The 26,827-nt window shown below is 42.0% G+C and overlaps 2 long non-coding RNA genes across 2 annotated transcripts; one reads left to right on the top strand and one right to left on the bottom strand.

Annotated features, from left to right (window-relative positions):
- Nucleotides 1-4,416: 4,416 nt before the first annotated feature.
- LOC140912719 (uncharacterized) lies at nt 4,417-10,088 on the bottom strand. The gene is made up of 3 exons (XR_012159357.1): nt 9,898-10,088; nt 8,386-8,466; nt 4,417-7,150 (listed from the first exon to the last, which is right to left on the bottom strand). It is a non-coding gene; the product is annotated as an uncharacterized lncRNA (long non-coding RNA).
- LOC140912721 (uncharacterized) lies at nt 10,016-24,190 on the top strand. The gene is made up of 4 exons (XR_012159361.1): nt 10,016-10,103; nt 19,500-19,555; nt 20,139-20,251; nt 23,649-24,190. It is a non-coding gene; the product is annotated as an uncharacterized lncRNA (long non-coding RNA).
- Nucleotides 24,191-26,827: the final 2,637 nt, after the last annotated feature.

The raw sequence follows: 26,827 nt of genomic DNA, 5'->3' as shown, positions 1-26,827 counted from the left end.
TAGCAGAGCCAATTACTGAAACTGGAAATAATGACAACTCTATAATTCTCTGAACACCACAAGCACTGAGTCCCCTACTTCTCTTAACTTCTTGATGGGACTGATGGGTACCTATCTAGAACCTTGTACCCAATGAACCATAGAATCTGTTCTTTCAGTTGATGGTTTAACAAAGGAAATACTTCAAAGAATGCTGGTTTATGCTGCTTCATTAAGAAACAGATTGTTATGTGTTAGGAGAGTCAATATGGGATGGTAAGGACCATATTCCACAGATAGACATCTAGTCATTTCAAACATAGGTGCCAACTCCATGGGTGCACCAGGGCTCAAGCACCCAAAAAAAAAAAAAAAAGGAGGGGGGTGCTCAGCACTCAAGCCACTAGGACTGGGACTTTTGTAGCTAGCACTGCAAGGTATTTACATGCCAGATGTGCTAAATAGTCGCATGCCCCTTCTTGCTTCAGTCACCATTCTAGAGGACATGCTTCCATGAGGATGACCCTCATTAAAAATACATGCATTAATTAAATTTGTGACTGAACCCCTTGGGGGGGAGAATTGTATGGCTCCTGTTCTGTTTTACCCATATTTCATGTTATAGCAGTCACAGATGACCCAGTACATGTGCATTTTAAGAACACTTTCACAGCAGATTTAACAAAACACAAAGATACCAACGTGAAATTTCTAAAGATAGCTACAGCACTCAACCCAAGGTTTAAGAATCTGAAGCGCCTTCCAAAATTTAAGAGGGACGAGGTGCGGAGCATGCTTTCAGAAGTCATAAAAGAGCAACCCTCCGATGCAGAAACTACAGAACCCAACCCTCCCCCCCCAAAAGAAAATCAACCTCCTGCTGCTGGTATCTGACTCAGATGATGAAAATGAGCATGTATTGGTCCACGCTGCCTTGCATTGTTATCAAGCAGAACCTGTCCTCTGGAATGGTGGTTGGAGCATGAAGGGACATATGAATCTTTAGCGTATCTGGCATCTAAATATCTTGCAATGCCAGCTACATCAGTGGCATGAATGCCTGTTCTCACTTGCAGGTAACATTGTGAACAAGAAGCAGGCAGCATTATCTCTTGTAAACGTAAACAAACTTGTTTGATTGGCTTAACAAATAGGACTGAGTGGACTTGTAGGCTTAAAATTTTAGATTGCATTCAAAAATAAAACAGTTATTTTTTGTACATAGACACTGCACTACAGTACTTATTAGGTGAACTGAAAAATACTTTTTCTTTTTAACGTGTAAATATTAGTAATAAAAATAAAGTGAGCACCATACACTTTGTAACAGAAATCAATATATTTGAAAATGCAGAAAACATTAAAATATTTAAATGGTAATGTTATTAAGTGTGATTAATCACAATTAATTTTTTTAATCTCTCGACAGCCCACAGATGTTATGGAACTTGTTCCTGTGATGTGCTCATAGCCTGCAACATGCTGAGCACCCTGAATGACAATTATCTTTTGAGTTCTGTTCCCTATGATGGTTCCACTGGTTTGGTTCTTATAGTCCAGTATTGGCAGTAGCAAGTACCAGATGCTTTAGCAGAAGGACTTAAAACTCGGCCTGCAATGCAGTCTCATATTTTGCACAAAGATCTAAATTTTTAAAAGCTGAGAGCCATCAAGGCTAAAGACACCAAGTGTGAGGTAACCATGAGCAATGTGATGTTTCAGCCTGACACTCAAAGGTGCAGAAACCCTCCAACCCCATCCTTCATCCCATTGCACTATTGATTCTGACGCCTAGAGAACAGTGAGGTCAGTATTGACTATGACATTGTTGATCATTTTATTGAGGCAACAGGATAAGGTATTTGGAGACAAGCTCACTACAAGAAATTGGGAATTCCTGCAGTGAAGAGGTTGAGAAAGATGAAGGAAGAAACAAGTGGTAAGGTTGTCCAGTAATAGCCATATTATATCCTTCATCTTTGTTCAGGCATCCCATTGACATTGCATAAGTGCTGTGCTCTCACCCAAATCCTTGAAAAATTTAGGAGCAGACAATATAGTACTATATATGACTACTATGCATTATTGCTTACGCAGATGTCACTGTGTGACTGGTATCTGATATACATTAAGCCATGGCCTGAATCCAGTTTAAAGTACTACGTAACAAAAGTTCTGGAACTATGAGCAATCTATTCTGAATCCACCAGAAACAATAAAATGACTGGGGGGGGGGGGGGGGGGGGGGGGGGGGAGGGAAACGGGCCGAGAGGGAGGAGGGGAGGAAGTAACTTCCATTTTTGAACAGGAACCTCAGAACTGAAGCATTATTCTCATATCTGAAAAGTATATAAATATATTACAAGAGTTCTAAAAAGAAAGCACAAACTAGCAAGCCATTCTGAACAGTTGGACCTTTATGAAAAACAAGTTAGACAGTATTTCTTTATTTTGAGGCAGGAAGAGGACTTCAATAGTAAGAGGCACAGAAAGGACTTTTGAGATGTTCTATAGAGGAAGTTTCTATAGCATTAACTGCCTATGCAGGTTGCACTTTCTTACTCATGAGTCTGCTACCTACCAATCATATCTACTTACCCTTTTGAAAGTTGCTTTGGTACTTTTTTATGGCTGATAGCACTGCAAAGCCACAGCTACAGAAGTGAGCTGGATTTTCAGATTCACACAGTGTTAGTGAGAACCAACTGCAAAATCTTTCCAGCATACTTTCAGATGATAGTTTGAGTTTGCAAGGTAGTTTCCAAAGCTGGTAGTTAAATAAGTTAAGTACCAGTAAGTGTTTTTGTAGCAAATTAGCAATATTCTTTTTTGTAAAAAAGAATCAAGTTTGTGCCCTATGTTGCATGCATAGCAGCTAGAGGACAAGTCCTCTCATGACCTTACTGCATCAATAGAAGCACCTTATGCTGTGTTTTGGTATGTCTCCAAGACGTCAATTTATTTAAAAAACAAAACTGATAGTTTTCTGGGCCTTTGAACCTCTGCTCCGAAAGCACTGAGGACCAATTCAGCTGGTCTGATTTTGGGCGTCAGCTGAACAGAACCCACCTCCTGCTTCAGACCCCAACTTTCCTTCACCACAAGCAGACAGAAGTTCTCAGGTATGAGGCCCTCTGGTGGGCTGCGAGCAGGTTTCAGAGGGGTCCACCAAGCAGGGCCAGCACTAGACTCACTGAGGCCTAGGGCAAAAAGCCGAAGCCCCACCCTGAGCCCCACCACATCGGCCTGAAGCCAACGTCTGAGCAGCTTAGCTATGTGGGAACGCCTGTGGCATGAGGCCCCAGACAACTGCCCTGCTTGCTATCCCCTAATGCCAGCCTGTTTTTTTATATGCAGAAACAGTTGTGGCACAGGTGGGCTGCGAAATTTTTATAGCATGTTGAGGGCATCAGGCAGGATTACAACTGACGACTTAATCTTACATTGTTGTATGCAGTGTAGTTATAGCCATGTTGGTTCCAGGATATTAGTGAGACAAGATGTGTGAGGTCCTATCTTTTACTGCACCAACTTGTGTGGGTGAAGGAAGTTTGAGCCACACAGAGCTTGAATGCTTGTCCATCTCACCAACACAAAGTGGTCCAATAAAAGATATTACCTCACACACCTTGTCTACTTAATTGTTTTTCTGACCAAACATTTCTGAGACTGCCCAGTTCAAAATGTGTCTTGAAAAACAAAGGAGTTATTTCATTTGGTGTTAGTTGGAAATCTAATCTTTTAAAATTGCCTACAAATTACAGGCAGTCCTGCAGCTGACAATGAATCAAATATTGTCATTGTACAGCAACCATGCAAACCTTTTAGCATGTATCAGAAGGCATAATAATACTATTGATTATTAACACATTTAAGAAAAACATTAATTAAATTAAAATATCTGACGTAGATGTAAATTGTCTAATTAAACAGAACTCAAATTGAAAATGTATTGGAAATAAAATTATATTAGACAATTAAGACAGACAAACTGCGCTGTGACTAAGGGCACAATTTGCCCATGTGTTTAAGAGAACACATATGCTATAATCATATTTTCTCCATAATTTGAATTATGGCTCACAAATATGTTTTATGTTTTACTGCAAAAAAAGCAGATGAATTGGTTCTAATTTCCACACCAGTTACATGAACAGTCTATTTTGGGATCATCAGTTAGAACTAGTAATCTCTGGTTTAAGGGAGGGACAATGTTATCAAGGTAAAGTGGCTGCTTCCTGGATCACAAAATACTGTTGTCTTGTCTACTTATCTAAACTAAAAAGGAAACAAGTACTTGTGGCACCTTAGAGACTAACCAATTTATTTGAGCATAAGCTTTCTTGAGCTACAGCTCACTTCATCGGATGCATTCGATGAAGTGAGCTGTAGCTCAAGAAAGCTTATGCTCAAATAAATTGGTTAGTCTCTAAGGTGCCACAAGTACTCGTTTCCTTTTTGCGAATACAGACTAGCACAGCTGCTACTCTGAAACCTATCTAAACTACTAATTCTTGAATTACAATTCTACACACTCCAGAAAACGTAAGAGTAGCAGAGCATTTCCTTTACACCAACAAATTAAGGGTCAGGTGCTCCCCAACAAATTCTACATGCACTAACAGGTAACAATTTAAGACTCCGCAGGTACAAGTTTTGCTCCTTTAGATACTAATTGTAGTCACACTTCAGACTCAAAAACAGAACACATTTTTGCAAGTTACACATGGGCATTTTAAGTGACCCTACTGAGTTACATATAAACATTCCCTGCAATATTTCTGCCCAGTTCAAATTACTGAATTTCCAACATAACTAAAGAATTTGCGAAGTTTTTTATGTGCCAAAAAAGTTCCAGTTTTTGGGGGGGTTTCTTTTAATTCAGCCTACAACAGTTGGATATTTAATACATAAAACAGTGTAGGGAGATAGGAGGTTGATAGCAATGTTAATTATGAAGATGGTAAGAAAAACACACTACATTGAGTTTCAAAGTGTATTATAGCTGCAGTAATACTACATGTAACACTATCCAAGATATTCATATTTGAGTATATCATTTTCTAGACTTGATCTGTGCATGAAGGTTTTTTTTTATTTATTTATCTTTTGGTAAGAGGAGGGATTGGCAGTGCGCAAAAAATGTAAATTGTTATTTTTGATCAAAGGTAAAGTGAAAAAAGCCACTTCCTACAGATTCTTGACCTCAACAGAACCACCAGGATCTAAAATTTCAAATTGAAATAGCCATACATGACAAGTATTTACACTGGAACACAAATTGGCTTTATTCTAGTAGCTTTAAGCCTTTGATAATACTGTTTTAAAGCTGTTTCTTTAAAAAAAGATTAGTAACAAACTTGGAGCAATGGTAGGATTGGACTGCACAACCAGGACTGTGTGAAGTTTAGGGAAACATGCAATGGGTCAATCTATTGAGAGACTTACCTACCTTAGAGAGAATATGTCTATTTCAATTAGCAAGCTACCATATACTTTTTCACCCAATCATCTTCCTTAGATAGAATTCAACAGGATTAATTATAACGGTATTTTAGATGGCCTAGGTATGCTGCACATTTGTTATTCTTTTACGTATGTAAGGTACTGTATTTATGGTTTACTTAGTATTTATGTGACCGAAACACAAACACAGAACTGGGATACTACACACAAATGCAAGGTTATAGAAAGGTGTATAATACATGACATTTGTTGTATGATTATACAAAAAATTCCAGAGTATGACTGAAAGGCTAAATCTGTCCTTCAGATTTAAACTTGGCATTCTGGAACCTTTGACAGATTTTTGCATGGAATTTTAAGTTAGAATTACATATTCATTCTATTGCCAACTTAGAACAGAGGTTTTTAAGGACTTAAAAATAGTTTTAGAAGTGAACTAAAAACCTGTCGTAAGACAAAATGCAGACTTCTTTATGCAATTTTAGTGTCAGCTACAGACTCAGGCTAGGCTAAGTAAAGTTTGCATGAAAGATCTTTGAAAACTAAAAGCTTTTTGACCCATTTCCCTTTAGCATGGCTACTGAGGATTAACTGTAAGCAAATACTCAATACAACAGGAAGAACCCACAAAAGAAAAATGAGACTCTGTTATTGAACATTAATTTAGTAAACATACAAAAAGAATTTACAAATACAGAAATGTCTGTGGCATATGATGTCCAGCCATACATTAGTTTACATGGAACAGTTCAGAAAATAAGTTATTAGGTATTTGGATTTTCTGGAAAAATGCAGTATCACTTCCTAAAATAATCAAACTACTGAAGATGTTGCAGCCTCTGTCCCCACCAACCTCAACAGGCCGGGACAAGTGCAATACTACAGACACACACAGCATTGCAACTGATCCCAACCTGTGTAGAAAGGGGTACAACTTTCCTTACTTATTCACTGACTTGTCACTGCCACAGTCAGTTTTGCATGGATTTGCACAGCAGAGTATCATACAGCTGGATGCAAACCTGCAAAACTAACCAGAGAACAGTGTGCAACAAAACAAAAAAGTTAGTCTGATAGGAAGGCATGCTGAAGTTGTAGTTCTACAGCTAGCAGTACTTTAAGTGCTCATAATGCAGTAGATTACTGAACACTACCTGCACTATAAGCACTTTAGTACTACAGAAGCTGTCATTTACTAAACTGAAGGAACTGCTATGAAAGCAAGACCACCAAAATACATAAGCAGTAAATAAAATTCACTTTCTTGATGTAGACAATAACAGGCCACCATCAGTTTTGCATAGATTTGCACAACTACATTCTTCTTGTAGTGCAACTATGCAAAACTAACAGAGGACTGCAGAGCAGACAGCTACTGGAACATCTACATTCTTAATCAGCCTGATTGACTGGATGAAGATATAACTTCTTATGCCAGAAGGAGCACTTAGGGCAGTAGATGCTAATCTACTTCACTATCTGCACTAGATGCACCTTAGAACAAAAAGCACTTAATACCACATGGTACCTTGCAAATTACTGCAGTTCTGCAAGATCTCCCGTGGCACTTGTCAATATAATGCTACAAGTGCCTTCACTGCAGTAGGTTCTTATATCACTACCTGCACTGTAAGCACTTTGACATTACCCTGACATGACCAGATGTTCAGTAGCTCCCCAAGAGAAGTTGTCTAATTTGCACCTGCTGAAAGAGGAGAACAAAATGAATGCTTTGATCAGATTCTGAATAATTGTCATATGTAATAAAACAGTGCCAACTAGCCTAAAAGCAATTGAATTAGTCCTCAGCATAGTACAAAAAGAGAAATCAATCCAAACTACAGACCAACAAGTGGGTTAAAAAACAATAAGCAATATCAATACATTTTTGCTCTTCCCCAAACTCAACCACCAGTTTTTAATCAATTCCATCAAATGTATACAAAGAACTTACAAAACATTATGAAGTTACGTCTAATTTTTAAATGTTTAAATTTACAGGAGAAAATTAAATGTTTGCCTGCAATCATAAACAGAACAAATTTAGTAATTCAGTGGATGTCTCTGCTATAACTGTACTCCGAAACAGTAAATACAGCAAATATGCAAAGCACAAGAAGTTACAATGTACTATTTGACATTCAATTCAAAGGAATTGATTTCCTAGTGGTTTTAAATCTTGACTTTGAGATTAGCCAACAGACAGTAATCAGCATTACACCTGAGAATTATCTATTATATGGCCAGACCTACTAATAAAAATAAAAACTAAATATCCATTATAATCTGTTAACAGTACAGTACTAGAGACTGCTAAAACACAGCCATGTCTCAACTGGTAATCGTTCCTGAAGTAGTAAGGTCAGATTTTAAAAGGCTATTCCAGTTCAATAAAAGTGGTACTCAACTATTTAAAGTCAGAAACTATGCTACATCATAATTAAGTCACAATACAGTTTTCATATCAGTATGAATACTCATCACCTATCAAATTAATGTCTGTAAGCTACTTTGTTCTTGAAGCTGTACATGGTAACTAAAATTTAATAGTTCTATTACTTGTTCAGCTGAAGAACACTGAAGTAGCATCAGTTAAAAATTGAAGTGGGATTATTGGAGTAGCCTCAGGTTGGCTGATTTACTTTGTCATTAGACAAGTGACAAGCAGCAGAGTAACAGGTGAAAAACATCACAATAAATAGTTCTTATGTAATCTGGAGGCAGTACAGTAAATAAAACACCCAAAGGTTTGAAATTAAGCTAATTTTCTTCCTTTTATCAGACAATGGACTCCAAACACTACCATTTGAATTGTAATGTCTTGTAAACCCATCTTCTGGCTTATGGTGTAATTTATTATACTCTTAAACAAAGTGAGACTAGTCACAAACATTTCAAAGATATTACAAACTACAGGTAGCATGCAATTTCACAACTTACCCCTTTTAACTAAAAATGTTGCAGCAGAACTTGCATGGATCAATCAACAGCCAAAGCCTTTCAGTGTTGCATGCACTGATACTGCAAAGATATGAACATCAAAATGCGTTTGCTTTTCGTGGAAATCGTAAACAAAGCCACAAAACTTAAGCGATTAATGTTTTCCTGCCCATCTCTATCAAGATAAAGAGATAATAAGCATTCTCTTTTTAAAATTCATCTGCGGTTTTATCCTGTGTCCATCGAGCCCAGTATATGACCGCCCCGCCTGTTCCCAATGTGTTTAAATGCAAAAGGGGGCTCTGTCCGGCTCCCACCGCCGGAGACATCGAGTAAGGCAGCATCAGGCTGACCATCACCGTTCTGGCCTTTCCACGCGGGGCAATGGCGGCGGGGAAGCACGCGCAGCCCCGGGGTGTCGCTGCAGATCCCTGGGGCCAGGGCAGGTGCGCCCGGCTGGCGCGGAGCCCCGGCGCCATGTGCTGCAGTCCCCCGGGCCGGGCCCGCACCCCGCAGCACGTGCTCGGCGAACACAGGGCGGGCCGTACCCCGCGTGGGCGCCAGGGGGCGCTGTCGGCGGCCGCAGGGAGGTCACAGCTCGGCTACGGCAGGACGCCCCCGCCTGCTCCAGGCCCGGCCTACCCACACGGCCCGGGTGCCCGCTCTCTGGGGCCGCGCGGGGGGGGAGTGGGGAGGACGGAGAGGGCGGGGGACAGAGAACGATGGAGCCCGCGGCTCGTGGGGCCGCCGCTGCCCGACACGCGGCTCGGGGCCTAGCAGGGAACAATCGGCCCCAGCACGCAGCCGCCGCCGCCATGTCCCCCGCCCGCCTCCCCTCCCTTCCCGGCAACATGGCGCCGCCGAGGCCCCGCAGCTGCCGCCGATTTCGTAATTAACCGAGCGAGCGGCTGGAACGGCTGCAGCGCGGGGCTCCCGGAGCCCGCGTCCCACCCGGGCAGGAGGGGGCCGGTCGCCCCCGCCCCCCTCCCCCCCGCGGCCGCCTGGGGAGCAGAGCCCGCCGCCCCCGCCCCTCCTGCGAACAAAAGCCCATGCGGAGGGGCCCGGCCCGGAGGCGCTCGGAGCCCGCCGCGCTGCCTGCTCCCCGGGACCGCCCAGCGCGCCCAACCCGCGGCCTCCCCAGCTCGGCCCGCTGTCCCGGCGCGGCGTGGGCGGCGAGCAGGGCCGCGGCGGCCCCTGCCCCACGTGCTGCTTTGTTCCCCGGCCGCCCGCTCTCCCCCGCGCCCGCCGGGCCGCAGCACAAACTTTCCCGGCCAGGCCTCCGCGGCTGGATCCCGGCCCGCTCGGGGCTGCGCGGGCGGCGGCGGCGGGGAGCTGGGGGAGGCGCGGCAGCCCAGCGCGGCGCACTCGCTTTTCAAATCTCCCTCATCCCGGCCCCTCCCGCCCCGTGCGAGAGCTCGGGCGGCGCCGCGGCTGCCATGCGCCCTGCTGCCCCCCCACCCCCCCGGCGCCGCGCACAACAGGTTCCCCGTCAGCGCCAGGCGCGCCACTCACCCGTCAACGGCCGCCACCATCTTCCCCCTCCCCGGGGCTCGGCGCCCCGCTCTGCTCGCGGGGCGTCCCGCCGCCCCCGCCCCCCACACCCAGCGCGGGACGCGGGCGGGGGGGGGGGGGCGAAGCGGCGCGAAGGCAGGTCCGCCGCTGGCGGCCGGGCTCGCGGACCATGTGGGTGAATGAAGGGCGGCGGCTCCCGCCTCAACGTAAATATCCACAAGCCCCGCTCCGCCCTCATTAGCATAAAAAACAAAGTGCTTCCGAGCGCCGCCCAATCACCGGCCTCGCCCCCTCCCCCCCGCCACGATCCGGCTGCACCGCTCTCCCCCCGCCCACAAAAACTTTCTCTTCCCCCCCCTCCCCCCTGCGCTCCCCGCTGGGGCGCGGGATCCCTCCTGCCCCCCGCCCGAGCTGCGCCCCGCGCATCCCGCCTGAGCAGGCGGTGGGTGCCGGGGGGGGGTGCACGGTGCCCCCCTCCCGCGGCTGCTTGCGGCGGTGCGCGCCCCGCGGGGGCCCTGGGCGGGTTTTTGTTCGCCGAGGGCTCGCGCGATGCTGTTAAGTGCTCGGGGACTGCTCGAGGGGTGCCGTCCCGCCCTGCCCCCCAGCTCCGCACATGGTCCACGCACAAGGGCTCAGCACAACTGCTGCCGCTTGCTAGTGCGCTGGCTGAGGCTGCTCCCTGGTGTGGCTTTCCTCCCATTGTGGAAGGGGGGGATCCCGTGTGCTCCGGTCAGGCAGTTAAGTAGTGTGGGAGTTTTAAAATACAACGCTGTCGAAATACAACACACGAGGATACACGAGAAATAAAGTGATTGAAAGGCTCTCTCCCCCCGAACAAAATACATCTCTCCCAGCCGTACTAACATCTTAGTCTCATTTTTCCTGTCATTTAGCTGATTCCCCATTTACTCCCTGCTGGACACTCAAACCGTTTTGCACCATTTGCTAATTTACGTTATCGTATAATTTAGGACAAGCCGATGATTAGATACGACAAACACATAGTCGAAAAACGTGTGTCTGAGCAGACGTTATTAATAATCTCTTGTTTTATTAAACTTTCACCTTACACTCATTTTGGAGTAAATATTGAACATTTGATTTTTAAAAAAGATGTGATTCTCCAAGTGGGAAACCCCTGGAGATTTAATCCCTTTCCTTTTAGCATTTTGATCATTTTAAAATCAGCCTCTGAAATCTCTCCCTTCTCAGTCCCATGCTTAATTGTTAGGAACTTTCTAAAAATTACAATTGATTGGGACTGTTAGCCTATCAGATAATCTACAGTCTCCCGTGTTGCCCTACTCTGATAACAATATGCTTTTGATTTAACAGATGTTTTTCTTCCTGAAGCCACCATTAAGTGGAAACTTTCCCTCCTCACTTTGTAGGACCAAAGGCCAGGAATGATAGAAATTTGACAGCTTTTGATTCCAGGAACAAAAAGTTGATGAGATAAAAAGTACCATGATTATAACTAGGATGCATGTAAAAGTAAAGCTCCAAGAAGATATTAATGATTATTTTTTTTAAAAAAAAGTTTAGCAATCCTGCTATGAAACTTTTGGATTGCTTTCTTATAATTTCTCTTGCTTTTTTATAATCCTTGTGCACTAAAAAACCCTAGAAAATCATTGGCAGTGCTCAAAACATGGTTAAATTGACATACATATGTATTTATTTAACATACTTTTATTTAACTGGATATTCTAGATCTAAAAGGTGAAAAAAAGAGCTTCAATTTCTTAGTGTGTATTTTATAGGGTAGAAGTTTGTATTTTATAAAATAATATATTTTATAGAGGAAAATTCTTCTACTACCTACCACAAATAGATGGTAAAGTAGCTTTATGTTCCCTTCTCAAAATATAGTGTACAATTTCTGTACCTAAAATACCTTACATTTTCTGTATGATCATACAATATTACCATAATGTATTTAGCTGGCAGTATAACATTTGTTTATTAGTTATTTTATTCATCTTTGACATATAGCAAAAAAGTGTGTTTGTGCATACTTTGTCCAGTTCTGTATTTGTATACTAGTTGTTAAATTGTTTAAAAGTATATGTATTTTAAATAGTATTGCTAGGTTTGAGCTCTTCAGGGAAAAAAAAGAGTCAAAGAAATAATTTTAGCATTTTTACACCATGCTGAAAGTTGCTTGTTAATATTTCCCAGCATCTGTGTTATATAGTTGTTGGGTTTTTTTTGGCAAATACGCAAACTTATTTTAGAAGGTTTTACCTGATAAGTGGCTATTAAAAATGAAAACTGTAACAACTTATCAGAACCATAATAATACCAAGAGAAACTGGCACAGTATTAGAATGTTTGGATGTTTGTTAGTTATAAATACTTAATACACTTAATACTGTGAGTGAAATTCTGGCCCCACTAAAATCAGTTTCCAAACACCCATGGCTTTAAATGGAGCAGCATTTCACCCCTCATCTTTCATCCAAAGATCTCAAATCACTTTTACAAAGATAAGTATCATCTCCTTGAAAACTGAGCTACATTAAGTAATAAGGAAATTAAAGTAACACCATAGCTAAGTCACTGGTTGGGAAACAGAGCCCAGGACATAACTGAAAACTAATAGAAGACATTTGGAATAAAGAGCATATCTTGAATTTAGGAAGTAGGTTTTTGTGTCCTTGCCACCATCCATGAAGAAATATGTCCCTGATATGGGAGCAAAACCATTTTGTGTGATGTTATGCAAGTGAGGTCAGAGCCAATTCCTACTGAAGTCAGTGGATTGATTCACACCTAATTCAATGGGATTTGGATCAGGCACATGTAACCTTATTTTTGGTATTTCCTGACTTGAATGATCCACTTTACCCTTCTAATGTAGTTTTTGAGTGGAATCCCCTAATGTTTTAGAAGAAATTCTGATAAAACTAAGATATTTTTTGAAGTGGAACTATTTGCTAGACAGCTGTGTCCTGCACAAACAGGGAGGCAATGTTAATATTGCCTTCTTTTGTATGCATTTGTGTACTGGTGCATATTTTTTGTGTATTATGGAGCTCTTTCCTATTTTAGATATGTGTGCAGCCCCTTTACCATAATATCTGAGTGTTTCCACAATCTTCAGTATATTTATCCTCAAATCACCCCCGTGAAGTAGGAATTATCTCTATTTTATACATAAGGAACTGAGGCACAGAGAGTCTAATTGAGTTGCATATGGTCACACAAGAAGTCTGCTGCAGAGCAGGGAACTGAAGGCAGGCCTCTTAAGACCTAGGCTAGAACCCTAACCTGAGGACCATCTGTCCTCTCCATGACCTGAAAAAGCACACTTAATAGAATATACAGAATGTAGGAGGACTCCATATTCCTCATGCAATATCATATGCAACAACATAGGTGTGGGGCACACACATGCACTGAGAGGTAGTTGATATACAGATGTTGGTATCAGTAAAAAATAAAATTAATGAGCATCCATGAAGTAAGCCAAAGCAAAACACATTATCATTGGACCTCCAGAAGACACAGGCAGTCTAGGCATTATCTCCTCATCAAATTTCAAGTTCCTCTCCTAACAGTGTGAGGATTGTTCAAAAAGAGTTAGCAATGTCATTTTTAATGATGTCAGGTTTTTTTTCTTTTTAATAAAGACAGTGCCTAGCACGCTGGGGTTTCTGATGCAGCCTCTAGTTGCAACTATAATGCTAACTTCAGGGGGGAAAAATCACTGTTTTCCCCCTCAAAAATGGCCAAAAAGTTTTTGTTCAAACTTCAGAGATTTGTATCCCATGGGCGAGACCACAAACCTAAGACATTGTGGTTTGAAAGATGAAAGCTTGAGAAGGATCTGAAAAAGGTCCTTTGGAATGGAAACACTTGGGCAACCTCTGCTTTAGTTGTTGCTGCATGCTCCCGCTAAAATAAAATTAAAAAAAAATTTACTGAGCGCTTGGCTAAAACAGAACATGGTATTGGCTATTTAAAGTTTAATGATTATTAATTATTATTTCATTGAGTACTTCTAGTTTTCTGAGCACAAAGTAAAATTGACCAACAAGAGAAAAAATATGTAAAGAGGATGCCCTGCCTGAGATTTAAATACACTTCCCAGTCATACCATTTTTACAATAAAGGCTTTAATTCCCTCATATTTGTGTCATACTCAAGAACACTTGAATATAATTTAAAAAATGTTAACTTTACGATTGAACAAGCAATCTTTAGGGAGATAAGCTATAAAGCGGTTTAGGAACCTCTCACAGAAGGATGAGTGTCTCTATCTGATTACTGTTCTTGAGAGTTTTCAGTACTATCATTTCAATGCTTAATTTGATTTCCTATCATTTATAATGTTATGAAATTCATAATCCTCTCTAGAAATCACTGTTTGTATAGGCTGTACACATTAACTTCTGCCTGTAGAAATCTTCACCCCAGATATATTAGTTAATTTAATTAGATGTGTGGTAGTTTTGAGTCCAGGATTACACCTCTGTTTTCAGCCTTTGTGGGCAGAAGGGGTGAAAATTTATCAGATGTCTGCAAGTGGATGGAGGGAGGGGACATTCAGAAGTGGGGATTGCTGTTTCTGCAGCATTTCCCTGGTGTCCAAGGTAACTCCCCTGTAGAAAGTCACATATAGGAAAAGGATGGGCTGGGGGGGGTGACTACTGAAACTGGGCATGTTGAGCATGATGATGGTTCTGCCGTTCCAGTCTGGAGAAGCTGATGCGCTGCCTTGCCTGTTCCCGGGATCTGGGGCCTCCAGTTGGTGCTCATACTCTCCAAGCACCTCTGCCTCCCATCTGCCCCCTGACCCCCATGTCCCACTGCTTCTCCATTATTCAGACTAACCGTAATGGCAAATTCTGATCCAACAGTCCATTCCTCTGGTTACTAAAGGGATGTTGCCCAAATGTTTTCTACTCACTTTACATCAGCTGGACCCCAGAATAGAGTTAGTCAAAGGGAGAGTCGTGCTCCATCTGGTTACTTCCTCCACTTTTCATGTGTTCATGAGAGCTCTACAGTTCTCTCCTACCACTTCCAACCTAACAAATTTCTTCCTGAGAAAGGACAGCTTGTTCCCTCTATTCATATTTCATCATGAGTGGCCATGCCAGCTGCAGTATGGGATACACAGAAGTCCTCTCTTCATAGTGCTCAAACTGTTTAATTTATGATGACTATGCCAAATTATGGAATGGAGACCCCTGTGCAGTTGTGACTTTGCCCATCATTTTATAGAGTCTGTTTATATTATATGTGTATATGTAAGTCCCCAAAGTTAATGTAAAACAATGGGAAGCAGTTTCCCTCCTTGATGGGATAAGTGCCATGCTTCACTGGAGAATCTTAGTCTCCGTTTTTCAGGTTCTTCACTGTCTTTGGAATCGCTGACGCTGAGAGTTCTTGGTGACTTCAATGAAGAGTCTTCTAGGCTGACTCAGAAACTCATGACAACTTTTGGACCCAAGTGGTGTTGAATATATATACCAGTCTTGGAAAGGGATGGTGGCAAAAGAACTCTAGCAATTTCAGACTCCTCTGATTTGTTTGATCTCAGTTTTAGAGTTGGATATGGCTCTGAAAATATTTTCATGGCCCTGATTGTTGATACCCACCTAGCAACTGATGAGAATAAGTTGTCCATATAGGTTTTATTATATTTGTTAGCTACCTTTGATACCATTGTTCACGAGATCTTGTTGACATACCTGTAGTCCTTAGTAGGAGCAAGTGGAAGAATTTTGGAGTGTCTTCACAGCAAATTATGATGAACAATTGTTTGTGTCGGGGCTGTTTTCTCTCTTCCTCCCCTATCCTTCCTTCTCTGTGTATTCAAAGCCACTGGGAGGGTTAATAAGGATATTTTGGATTAGATGCCTTCAGTATGCTGATGAAACCAGTTCTGTGTCTCCATCTCTACCTATCTTGCAGCCTTGGGATAATGGATTATCCAATATCTGCTAGAGATTGGGGTCTGCATAAGAACTTTCTGGCTAAAGCTCAACAAGATAATGTGTGGATAACAGAGAAAACCTAGAAGAATTTACTAATGTCAATACCTTTTATTAATGAGTATGACTACCTTTTGTCACAGAGGGTAATGTCATTTAGAAGTATGTAAGCACGTAAGTAATTTAGAATACATTTTCCGACTTTATTTGGTGAGGCAAATGACACCATTTCTTTTACATGCAGATCCTGCTCCAATTTTCCATCCCTTTGTTATTTCTAGATTAGATTTCTATAATGCACTCTACATTGGGCTTAGGGTGACCAGACAGCAAGTGTGAAAAATCAGGACGGGGTGGGGGGTGGGGGTAATAGGTGCCTATTAAGAAAAAATATCCAAAAATCGGGACTGTCCCTATAAAATTGGGACATCTGGTCACGTTAATCGGGCTACCTCTTAAGACTACTTCTTTAACTGAAGCAAGTGCAGCTTGCTTGTTGAATAGAGATTCGTGCCGAGAGGACATAATACCTGTGCTGCAAGGGAGTCCCACTAAACTTCAGCAGTAAACTTACTATGTAAGCAAAGCAAATTTCAGTTTCTACTGTCATTCAGACACTCTCTAAATCACTTTTGAAACTCAGCCTAATTATCATAAAATTAAGTTTGTAGATGTTTTAATCTGGATTCTATTGATTTTTCAGAATAGAATAAAACCCTTGTGATTTTTGTCTAAAGCCCAGTCCATTAATTTGAACTGGAAGTAGCAAAGGACAGGAATAATTATAGATATGAGTTTCCTGAATTAATGAACATACAGATTTTGGAATTGTTTTAATCACAACCCATTACTGTTCTGAAGAAATCAACAAATAAAATGGTTTGAAAATAAAACTAACAAATCACAATTTTCATTCACAAATTTAACAAAGGAAAGAGTATCTCCTTAAGATCTGCACTGGGCTCTCCATTCAATTTTTAATCTTTTGCTTCTTTAAACATACTGTTAACTATTTTGATATAATTGATGGATTCAAAGGTAAAAATTAATGGTATTAAATTACCTTTCTCATATAAGTTTAATTTTTTTATTTTCAATATTATTTGAATGGTATCAAATAAACGTTAAGTGTCCTAATTCAGCCTTGCTGAGAGCTGGGCAACTATTTGGCAAATAATAAGTTCATTGAAATATGCATTTGTTGGTGAACTGGAACTATTTGTAAATTCAACACAACTATTCGCTGAGTAGCTTCAGCCAAATTTTATTTCCCCCCGGAATTAAGGTGCTATTCACAGTGGCTGGTGGTGGTAGAGGCACTGCCACTACCCTCATAAGCTTTACATCTGTGGTTAGGGTATGTCTGAAATGCATACGGGATTTGAACTTTGCAGGAGAGTCATCAACAAAATTATTAAATAAATTCCATTTGCAAAATCCCTCCACTTATGATGAGGCAAGAACCAAAATACAGCGTGAATTTCAGAAACCATTATTCTAGGATAAGTTTGCAAATCTGTCACTTTTATAAAAATAACTTGTAAACTGAACAAATCTGATATAAACATCACTGATTGACAACACGTAACTCTATGATTCTTCCCTCCATCCCCCCCCCCCCCAAGAGTCACCAATCAAAGTAAAACTACACTTTAAAAGAGGTGTACTGATTTATGGCTATAGTATATGGAACAGATTGCTGAGGAAGTGCTGATTAAGTAATTCTAAAGATATATTTTTGATTTTATTTAACAAAGTTCATCCAGAGTTGAGGCTGTTTAATTTGTGGTAGAAAAAAAAAATGCTTCATACAAAGTTTGTTTTAACTGTTATCCTTAAATATTTTACCTGGGTCTTAACTAGGAAATTACAAGTTAAAACCAATAATGATTACATAGAGCAGGTCACATTTTTTTCAAATGAGAGGCCCAGAAACTTTAGAAAAAAAATTAAATACAACTAACATCAGTTTGAAAGTCATTTTTACAAGAAAACTTGCTGCTATACATTAATTTTTAAGAATAGAGTATCACATAACTAAGGAGTACTTAAAAAAACAACATAAAACCTCCATAGAAATTAGAGTAAATTAGGGATATACATTAACCCAAATACACTTAAGTCCTTTTATTTGAAAATAATATTATTACTTAAACAGGACCAAAGCCAAACAATTGTATAGGTGGAAAAAACGTTTTTATAAGGAGGAAGGAATAAAATAGTTCATCCTCCTTTAAGAAATCACTATAATCACCAGTCACAATCAGTTCTGATTATCAGAGACACCTTTAATAAAGATTTTTTTTAAAATGAATTAGGCTTGTCTTGTTCCCATTGAAGTCAGTGGCAAAATTCCTATTGACCTCAGCAGGAGCAGGCCCTCTGTAGTATGTTCTGTCTCAAACTGTTTGGCAAGATAAGCAAAATAGTAATGTATTCTGTTTAAGAGTGTGATGGAAAGCTAATTGTCCATGAAAAATCATGTACATTTTCTGGGTTTAGGAATCAAAATGATTATGTTGTTTCATTGTAGGAGATAGAGTGTATGAATGAAAAAAGAGTTTCAAATGTATACTTCCTCAGTTTATCTTCATAACACTCATAAAATTCTGCTGACATCCCTCCAACATCAGATTCTCTAGATCAGTGGTTCCCAAACTGGGGGCGCCGCTTGTTCAGGGAAAGCCCCTGGCGGGCCAGGCCTGTTTGTTTACCTGCTGCGTCCACAGGTTTGGCCAATCGCAGCTCCCACTGGCCGCAGTTCACAGCTCCAGGGGGGCTGCGGGAAGTGGTGGCCAGCATGTCCCTTGGCCCGTGCCGCTTCCTGCAGCTCCCGTTAGTTGAGAGCAGTGAACCACGGTCACTGGGAGCCGCGATCGGCCAAAGCTGTGGATGTGGCAGGTAAACAAACTGGCCCGGCCTGCCAGGGGCTTTCCTTGAACAAGTGGCGCCCCTAGTTTGGGAACCACTGATCTAGATGTATTCACAGGAAGCTTTTCACAAACCACCTTAACTCTTTCCACATACACTAGGTTGTGATCCGTCTCTTTGTGGATATAGGTCTATGATAAATATTCCAGCTACTTTGCTCAAGATAACAATGAGAAAGTAACACACAATGATGGCTAAAACATTTAGCTGTGTCCACTGATTTTTGGGTAACTTAATTTTTTGGGTGCCCTTCAAAGCACTGAGTTCCCATAATTCCATAGGCTCCTGAGAGGTGTGAAGCAGAGCAAGCGCTCAGTGCCTATCGAAAAGCAGGCCCTAAGCATCTCCAGTTGGGCAACCAAACTTACAGGCATCGAACATCAGAGGACACTTTCGAAAATTACACATCTCAACCCTGTACTCTCTCCTGTGTGACTCAAGGAAGATTGCATAACTTGTATACCCTGTTTTGCAGAAACAAGTGCTATGTAGTCTGTGACCTATATTTGTACAGTGCATGGTGTCCAGTTAGATATCTGGATGTGTGTGAGTGATGAATCCTCGACCAACCCTAGGACGAAAATGAGAGAAATAATGGTGTTTCTAGTCTGTAGCACAGAGGTAGATTGTTTTGTGACTTGTAGTGGAGCTGTGGTAGAAGCGAACGTTGGTTGATTAGATGCTGAGGATACTATGTGAAAACTTGTGTTTTTTTACATCATATAGTCACTCCTGACTGAGCTGCTGAGAAGGTCATATCATGAATTAAAAATGGTATTGTAGTAAGTTATCCATTTTTTTTTACCCACCCCACACTGTTTTACCTCATACGACATTTAGAGTCTAGTTGCCTGGGCTAGACTCTGTATTACAGGGGTGGCCAACCTGTGGCTCCGGAACTACATACAGCTCTTCAGAAGTTAATATGTGGCTCCTTGTATAGGCATCAACTCCAGGGCTGGAGCTACAGGCGCCAACTTTCCAATGTGCCGGGGGGTGCTCACTGCTCAACCCCTGGCTCTGCCACAGACCCTGCCCCCACTCCACCCTTCCTGCCCCCTCCCCTGAGCCTGCCGTGCCCTCGCTCCTCTTCCCTCCTCCCCCAGAGCCTCCTGCATGCCACAAAACAGCTGATCGGGAGGTGCAGGAAGGGAGGGGGAAGGCACTGATCAGTGGGGCTGCTGGGAGCGGGCGGGAGGGAGGAGCTGATGTATTACTGTGGCTCTTTGGCAGTGTACATTGGTAAATTCTGGCTCCTTCTCAGGCTCAGGTTGGCCACCCCTGCTGTATTACATGTGGATCACTGCTTGAAGCTCCTACCTGCTTCTTACCTGCCTAATATTAACTTGAATTGTACTTTTGCAGCTGGACACCACGGTAGCAGCTCAGTGGAGGAACTGGATACAGCTATCCAATGTCTGTGAGTGGCTGCTGAATTTTTGTTGGGCAATTGCATATGTTGTGCACACCCCTTACAGGTGACTTTTTTTGCTCCTATCTCAAATGTATGAGGGATAGGTTTTGGGTACACCTGTATCAATTGTATCAATTTGTTTATACCGTAGTCCAGGATACAGAAATGGATTGATGAAGCTGAGTAAAGGTATTTTGTGGAACCTTGATTCTGAATTTCCCAGCCTTCAAATACCTTTGACCAAATCCTAAGGAGAGCTTAACATTTGCCAAGTACCTGGAATGGAGGACTTGACAACAAGTGAAATTGCCCTGGGTTAAGTTAAACAGGGTTCAAAATGGGTACTTAAAACAGTGGAAAAAGGCTGTTTATTTTTGTTTAATATTGTTCTTAATACAAAGACTTAAGCAAATATAAACAAGCCATTCTTTAACAGAAATAAGTGTATCTACACTGCATTTTGCACGTAATTATATCAATTTAAATGTCCACCTTAAATTAAACCAGCATAACTTTCTAATCTCCTCATTTCAATGGGAATTGTGCAAGACCTCTGAAGATTTGGCCTTTGCTTTTCAAACTAATGTTTGAGAGGAGTTCTTTTTGTTTAAGGTATTTTATTATAGTGCCTACAGTCTTCATCTTCTATCAGGTCCTGTCCCTGTTGTGTTAGGCACTGTACCAACCTGTAAAAATGACAGTCTCTGCCCCAGAAAGTTTACAATCTTTATTTTTTTTAATACTATACACACACACACGCTTTACTCTACTTCAAAAAATTTTGCTTGGGAACTCTTCAGTTTTTCAAGTTTTGGTGAAATATCATGATGGAAATATAAAGAACTTTTTAGATCAGCTCCCATTGGCCGGGAACAGTGAACTGTGCCCACTGGGAGCTGTGGGGGGCCGTGTCTGTGGATTACCGAGACAAAATGTCTTGTGGCCCGCTAGCGGATTACCCAGATGGGCTGCGTGCCTAAGGTTGCCAACCTTTGTTTTAGATAAACCATGTGAAGTATCTATTTCATATAAGTGGTTAAGTAATACAGTATCTGAGCTTGGAAGTCCAAATATTTCTCCATATATTCACTGATACCTAATCATTCCTTTGCAGAATTTGACATAAAAACCCAAACATTCTCTGCAGACCCTTTGAAAAGTTTTTGCCAAAGTAGCCTATGAATTTCTTCAACTGGATTGATATATCTGATGCAGTTTACAAGCTATGTTGACAAACGCAGTGTACTTTAGAAGTAACTTGAGTTTGAATTGTGGTTCTTGGTGTAGATGGCTTTTGGAATTTACAAGTTCTGTTGTGGTGTCTTCAGAGATAATAAAGATTTTATAAATTTTATAAGACTTCTTGAGAAGTTTCTATTTCTACTGAATGGTGGTCTCAAGGTTCAAATTTCTATGGTGAATAATTCTAGTATTTTACACATGACCTTTATGAAATATAATATTTTACACAATTAAAAGTAGCAAAAAATATAAAGTTTTACCCATGCAAGGAAGTCCAGCTCAACCATTCTTCTCTGAGAACAGAGATGATAGGTTGGTTTATGTTTTTGTTACAATTGTTTCCTAGAATGTGAGGGTAATTTTTTGTCAACTTCCTCAAACTATAAGTATATCTGTAAGTGAAGTTAACGTTTAAAAAACTATAGATTTTTTCCATTAATGCAAATATTTTGATCTCTGAAAACAGTCCACTATCCCGCGCTTCTGGATTATTCCACTTGACTCCAAGATGTGGCAATTGTTTTCCTATGGTTTTAGATCAAATCGTCCGCAGAAGAAATAAATGCTAAATTCTCTGCAAACACAGGAGTTAAATACAGATCGTGACCTTAAAAGTCTATATTGTAAACTGAATTGTTATTTGTTATCTTCTTGTTATCTTTGTCCTCTTTCCACTAGTCAACAAAGCCCTTTTTTTTAACATTGATAAGACCCCTTTCCTGACATCTTCATCCTGTTTATATGGATATCCTGAAACTCTTCAGTTCTATCGTGTCTTCTATATTTTGTTCCATCACTTAATTTTCTAAAACATATTATTTGCATAATTTATTTTCTTAAATCTTGCATTTTCTTCTTATAGTCTTAGTTCTGCCTCCTGGAACTGTATGGATTTTGCATACAGTTTAGAATTTGATGTATCAGCTATTTCTCAAACTGTGAATTACAGCTTAAAAAAGGAATTTGAAATTTATGCAGGGTTGGTAACTCATGATTTTATTGCAAATCTGACAATATTTGATGGTTTTTTTTACATGGCCTCTGGAGTCTTGTGATTATGTGAGAATCTCCGCTTTCACTGGAAAAAAAAAAAAGGTCTTAGCCCTCATGGTTGCAAAGCTTGACAGCAGCAGGTAAATAAACAGGACCCAGCATTTATTTTGAGTCAATCTCATGATCTTTTGGGACTGATTCAAGATTTTTGAATAATTAGCGTTTGCAATAGTGTTTCAGTTTGGGACTTAACTTTTTTGATTCTCTCTACATTATTGATTTGTAGATTGTTTGTTTTAGTACCTTCCTGTTCAAATTCCACCTCCTCTAAACCTTGAATTGCCACAAACAGATGAAAAAGAGAATATTGATTCTAGTTTTGTAGTAAGTTTTTAAAAATCGGTGAACAGAATCCTAACGGCAGATAGGCTATGGACCAACTCCTATGCTTCCATGGAAATGGGGAACCACAGGGTTCCAGAACTTAGTCTTCGTAGGATGGGTCCTCTACAGACCTTCAGTATATGCAGTACGCTGGCAGGTTCCAAATTTTGTGCTGACATGTTGGTCCTCCTGTGAGCAAGTCCCCATTAAAAATAAGGTTTGTGGCCACATCCGAGATAAAATTGCAATAAAACTATGCATAAAGGCACTCACTCCCCTCCCAGACCACCTATATGTTAAGACACCCTGCCACCAGTGCAGATTTGGTTTTTTACTGATCTAATGGTGGTCTATGCCTGGAGAGTTAAAATAGAATTTTTCACTCAGTAAAAATTCCAGGCAGGCTTCCTTGGTAGGCAAGCCTCCCTCCGCCACCATTGTAACTTGCCATCCCTGTCCAGTCACTAATCAGTTCATATCTTCACAAGACACAGAAAGATCTCTTCGGCGTAAAGAAAAGATTTCTTTTTCCCTATCACAAGAATAACTGGTCTTTCTTCCATTCTGGTATTTGAAGCAGCACAGCACCTTTTAAGGTTGCAGCATCCTGAAAAGGGTGCAATATCATCATCATTGCCGCTATGTCTTCAAATAACTGGCTACCCCCAGCTCCTCCCAAAAACTGTTTTGGATAGTTGGAAGGTAAAATTAAGTCACCATTTCTTCTTTTAGGAGAACAGCTTTAGAAAAGTTCTCAACAGGCAGAAGTTTGAAGTCAAAATGAAAATGCAAAGGTAATAGCATTCTTTTGAAATGTTCTTTTTTTTTCTTTTTACTTCCAGCTACGTAGACCAAGAATAAGGTTTTCTGATTCAAGGGCACTCAACCTTTTCCCCTCTGTGTGTCTGTCAGAAACCAGTGCAACTGTGTAAGACTCAAAGGATGGCCTGACAACTGGGAGACCAGTCAGTGTTGGTGACAGGATTCTGAATTTGGACAACAAAGCATCGGAGGAGCAGCGATGACTTGATAACAGAGGTGCATAAGGCATGCTCCAAGCAATCAGAAAATCACATAGAGCTGGAGATGTAAAGGATGGAGACTGAGGAGGAGCTGCTTTCAGAGTATCTCCACCACGATTGTGAGATGAGGGAGTGAGATATGGAGTTTTATATGGATGTGTTTGAGAAACTATTCAAGACTGTGTGCCATGGGGCGAATCCCGAAGAGCCAGGAACCCCATGGAATCATCTCCATTTACCATGTGCTACAAAGTAGGCAGCACAATTCCTGGAAGAGCCAGCCAATGAAGCATCACTATCAGCTGAACTCTACATCTGATCTAATGCACCAAAAAGAGATCAGATCCACTAATGATTTGTACAGTCCTGATAAGTGACAAGTTTTTATCTTATGTCTTATGTTTACATGTACTTTCACTGAGGGTATGTCTACACTATGAGATTAGGTTGAATATATAGAAGTTGGTTTTTTAGAAATCATTTCTATATAGTCAACTGTGTATGTCCCCACACAAAATGCTCTAAGTGCATTAAGTGTATTAACTCGGCAGAGTGCTTCCACAGTACCGAGGCTAGCGTCGACTTCCGGAGTATTGCACTGTGGGTAGCTATCCCACAGTTCCTGCAGTCTCCGCCACCCATTGGAATTCTGGGTTGAGATCCCAATGCCTAATGGGGCAAAAACATTGTCGTGGGTGGTTCTGGGTACATGTCGTCAGGCCCGCCCTCCCTCCCTCCCTCCTTGAAAGCAACGGCAGACAATTGTTTTGCGCCTTTTTTCCTGAGTTATCTGTGCAGACGCCATACCACAGCAAGCATGGAGCCCGCTCATCTCACTGTCACCCTACGTCTCCTGGGTGCTGGCAGACGCGGTACTGCATTGCTACAAAGCAGCAGCTCATTGCCTTGTGGCAGCAGACAGTGCAATAGGCCTGATAACCATCGTCATCATGTCCAAGGTGCTCCTGGTCACCTCGGTAAGGTCGGTCAGGAGTGCCTGGGTAGACATGGGTGCAAGGACTGAAATAGGACTGACTCAAACAGGTCATTCTCTTTAGTCCTGCTGGCAGTCCTATTGCACCGTCTTCTGGCGAGCAGCCAGGAGATGAGGATGGCTAGCAGTCCTACTGCATCATCTGCTGCCAGCCAAAGATGTAAAAGATAGATGTAGTGGATCAAAACAAGAAATAGACCAGATTTTTTTTTTTTTATTCATTTGCTCCCCCGTCCTTCCCTCTGTCCCTCTGTGAAATCAATGGCCGACAATCGTTTTGGTGACGTCTGTCAGGGGCACCTTGAAAAGTTTAATGGAGATTCAGTCCTGCCTGAAGTACCAGGGGGAGGGATAGCTCAGTGAGTTGAGCATTGGGTTGAGCATTGGCCTACTAAACCCAGGGTTTTGAGTTCAATCCTTGAGGGGGCCATTCTGTGTGACAGTTGTTTTTGTTTCTCCTTGATGTAAAGCCACCCCCTTTGTTGATTTTAATTCCCTGTAAGCCAACCCTGTAAGCCATGTAGTCAGTTGCACCTCCCTCCGTCAGAGCAACGGCAGACAATCGTTCCACGTCTTTTTTCTGTGCAGATGCCATACCACGGCAAGCATGGAGCCCCTTCAGATCACTTTGGCAATTAGGAGCACATTAAACACCCACGCACATTATCCAGCTGTATATGCAGCACCAGAACCTGGCAAAGTGAAACCGGGCGAGTAGGCAACGTCAGCATGGTGACGAGAGTGATGAGGACATGGACACAGACTTCTCTCAAAGCATGGGCCCTGGCAATGTGGGCATCATGGTGCTAATGGGGCAAGTTCATGCCATGGAATGCTGATTCTGGGCCTGGGAAACAAGCACAGACTGGTGGGACCGCATAGTGTTGCAGGTCTGGGGTGATTCTCAGTGGCTGTGAAACTTTCGCCTGCATAAGGGCACTTTTATGAAACTTTGTGACTTGCTTTCCCCTGCCCTGAGGCACAAGAATACCAAGATGAGAGCAGCCCTCACAGTTGGGAAGCGAGTGGCAATAGCCTTGTGGAAGCTTGCAATGCCAGACAGCTACCGGTCAGTTGGGAATCAATTTGGAGGGGGCAAATCTACTGTGGGGGCTGCTGTGATGCAAGTAGCCAACGCAATAAAAGATCTGCTGATATCAAGGGTAGTGACCCTGGGAAATGTGCAGGTCATAGTGGATGGCTTTGCTGCAGTGGGATTCCCTAACTGTGGTGGGGTCATAGATGGAACCCATATCCCTATCTTGGCACTGGAGCACCAAGTCGGCGAGTATATAAACTGCAAGGGGTACTTTTCAATAGTGCTGCAAGCACTGGTGGATCACAAGGGACATTTCACCAACATCAACGTGGATGGCCGGGAAAGGTACATGACGCTCGCGTCTTCAGGAATTCTGGTCTGTTTCAAAAGCTGCAGGAAGGGACTTTATTCCCCGACCAGAAAATAACCGTTGGGGATGTTGAAATGCCTATAGTTATCCTTGGGGACCCAGCCTACTCCGTAATGCCATGGCTCATGAAGGCATACGCAGGCAGCCTGGACAGTAGTCAGGAGCTGTTCAACTACAGGCTGAGCAAGTGTAGAATGGTGGTAGAATGTGCATTTGGATGTTTAAAGGGTCGTTGATGCAGTTTACTGACTCGGTTAGACCTCAGTGAAACCAATATTCCCACTGTTATTACTGCTTGCTGTGCGCTCCACAATATCTGTGAGAGTAAGGGGGAGACGTTTATGGCAGGGTGGGAGGTTTAGGCAAATCGCCTGGCCACTGGTTACGTGCAGCCAGACACCAGGGCGGTTAGAAGAGCACAGGAGGGCGCCGTGTGCATCAGTGAAGCTTTGAAAAACAGTTTCATGACTGGCCAGGCTACGGTGTGAAAGTTCAGTTTGTTTCTCCTTGATGAACCCTCCCCCTGGTTCACTCTACTTCTCTGTAAACTAACCACCCTCCCCTCCCCACTTCGATCACCACTTGCAGAGGCAATA

Source organism: Lepidochelys kempii, chromosome 1 (assembly GCF_965140265.1).
Source record: "Lepidochelys kempii isolate rLepKem1 chromosome 1, rLepKem1.hap2, whole genome shotgun sequence".
In the NCBI taxonomy this organism is placed as follows: domain Eukaryota; kingdom Metazoa; phylum Chordata; order Testudines; family Cheloniidae; genus Lepidochelys; species Lepidochelys kempii.
The sequence above is the reverse complement of the archived record's forward strand: the minus strand, read 5'-3'. Positions and strand labels throughout refer to the sequence as shown.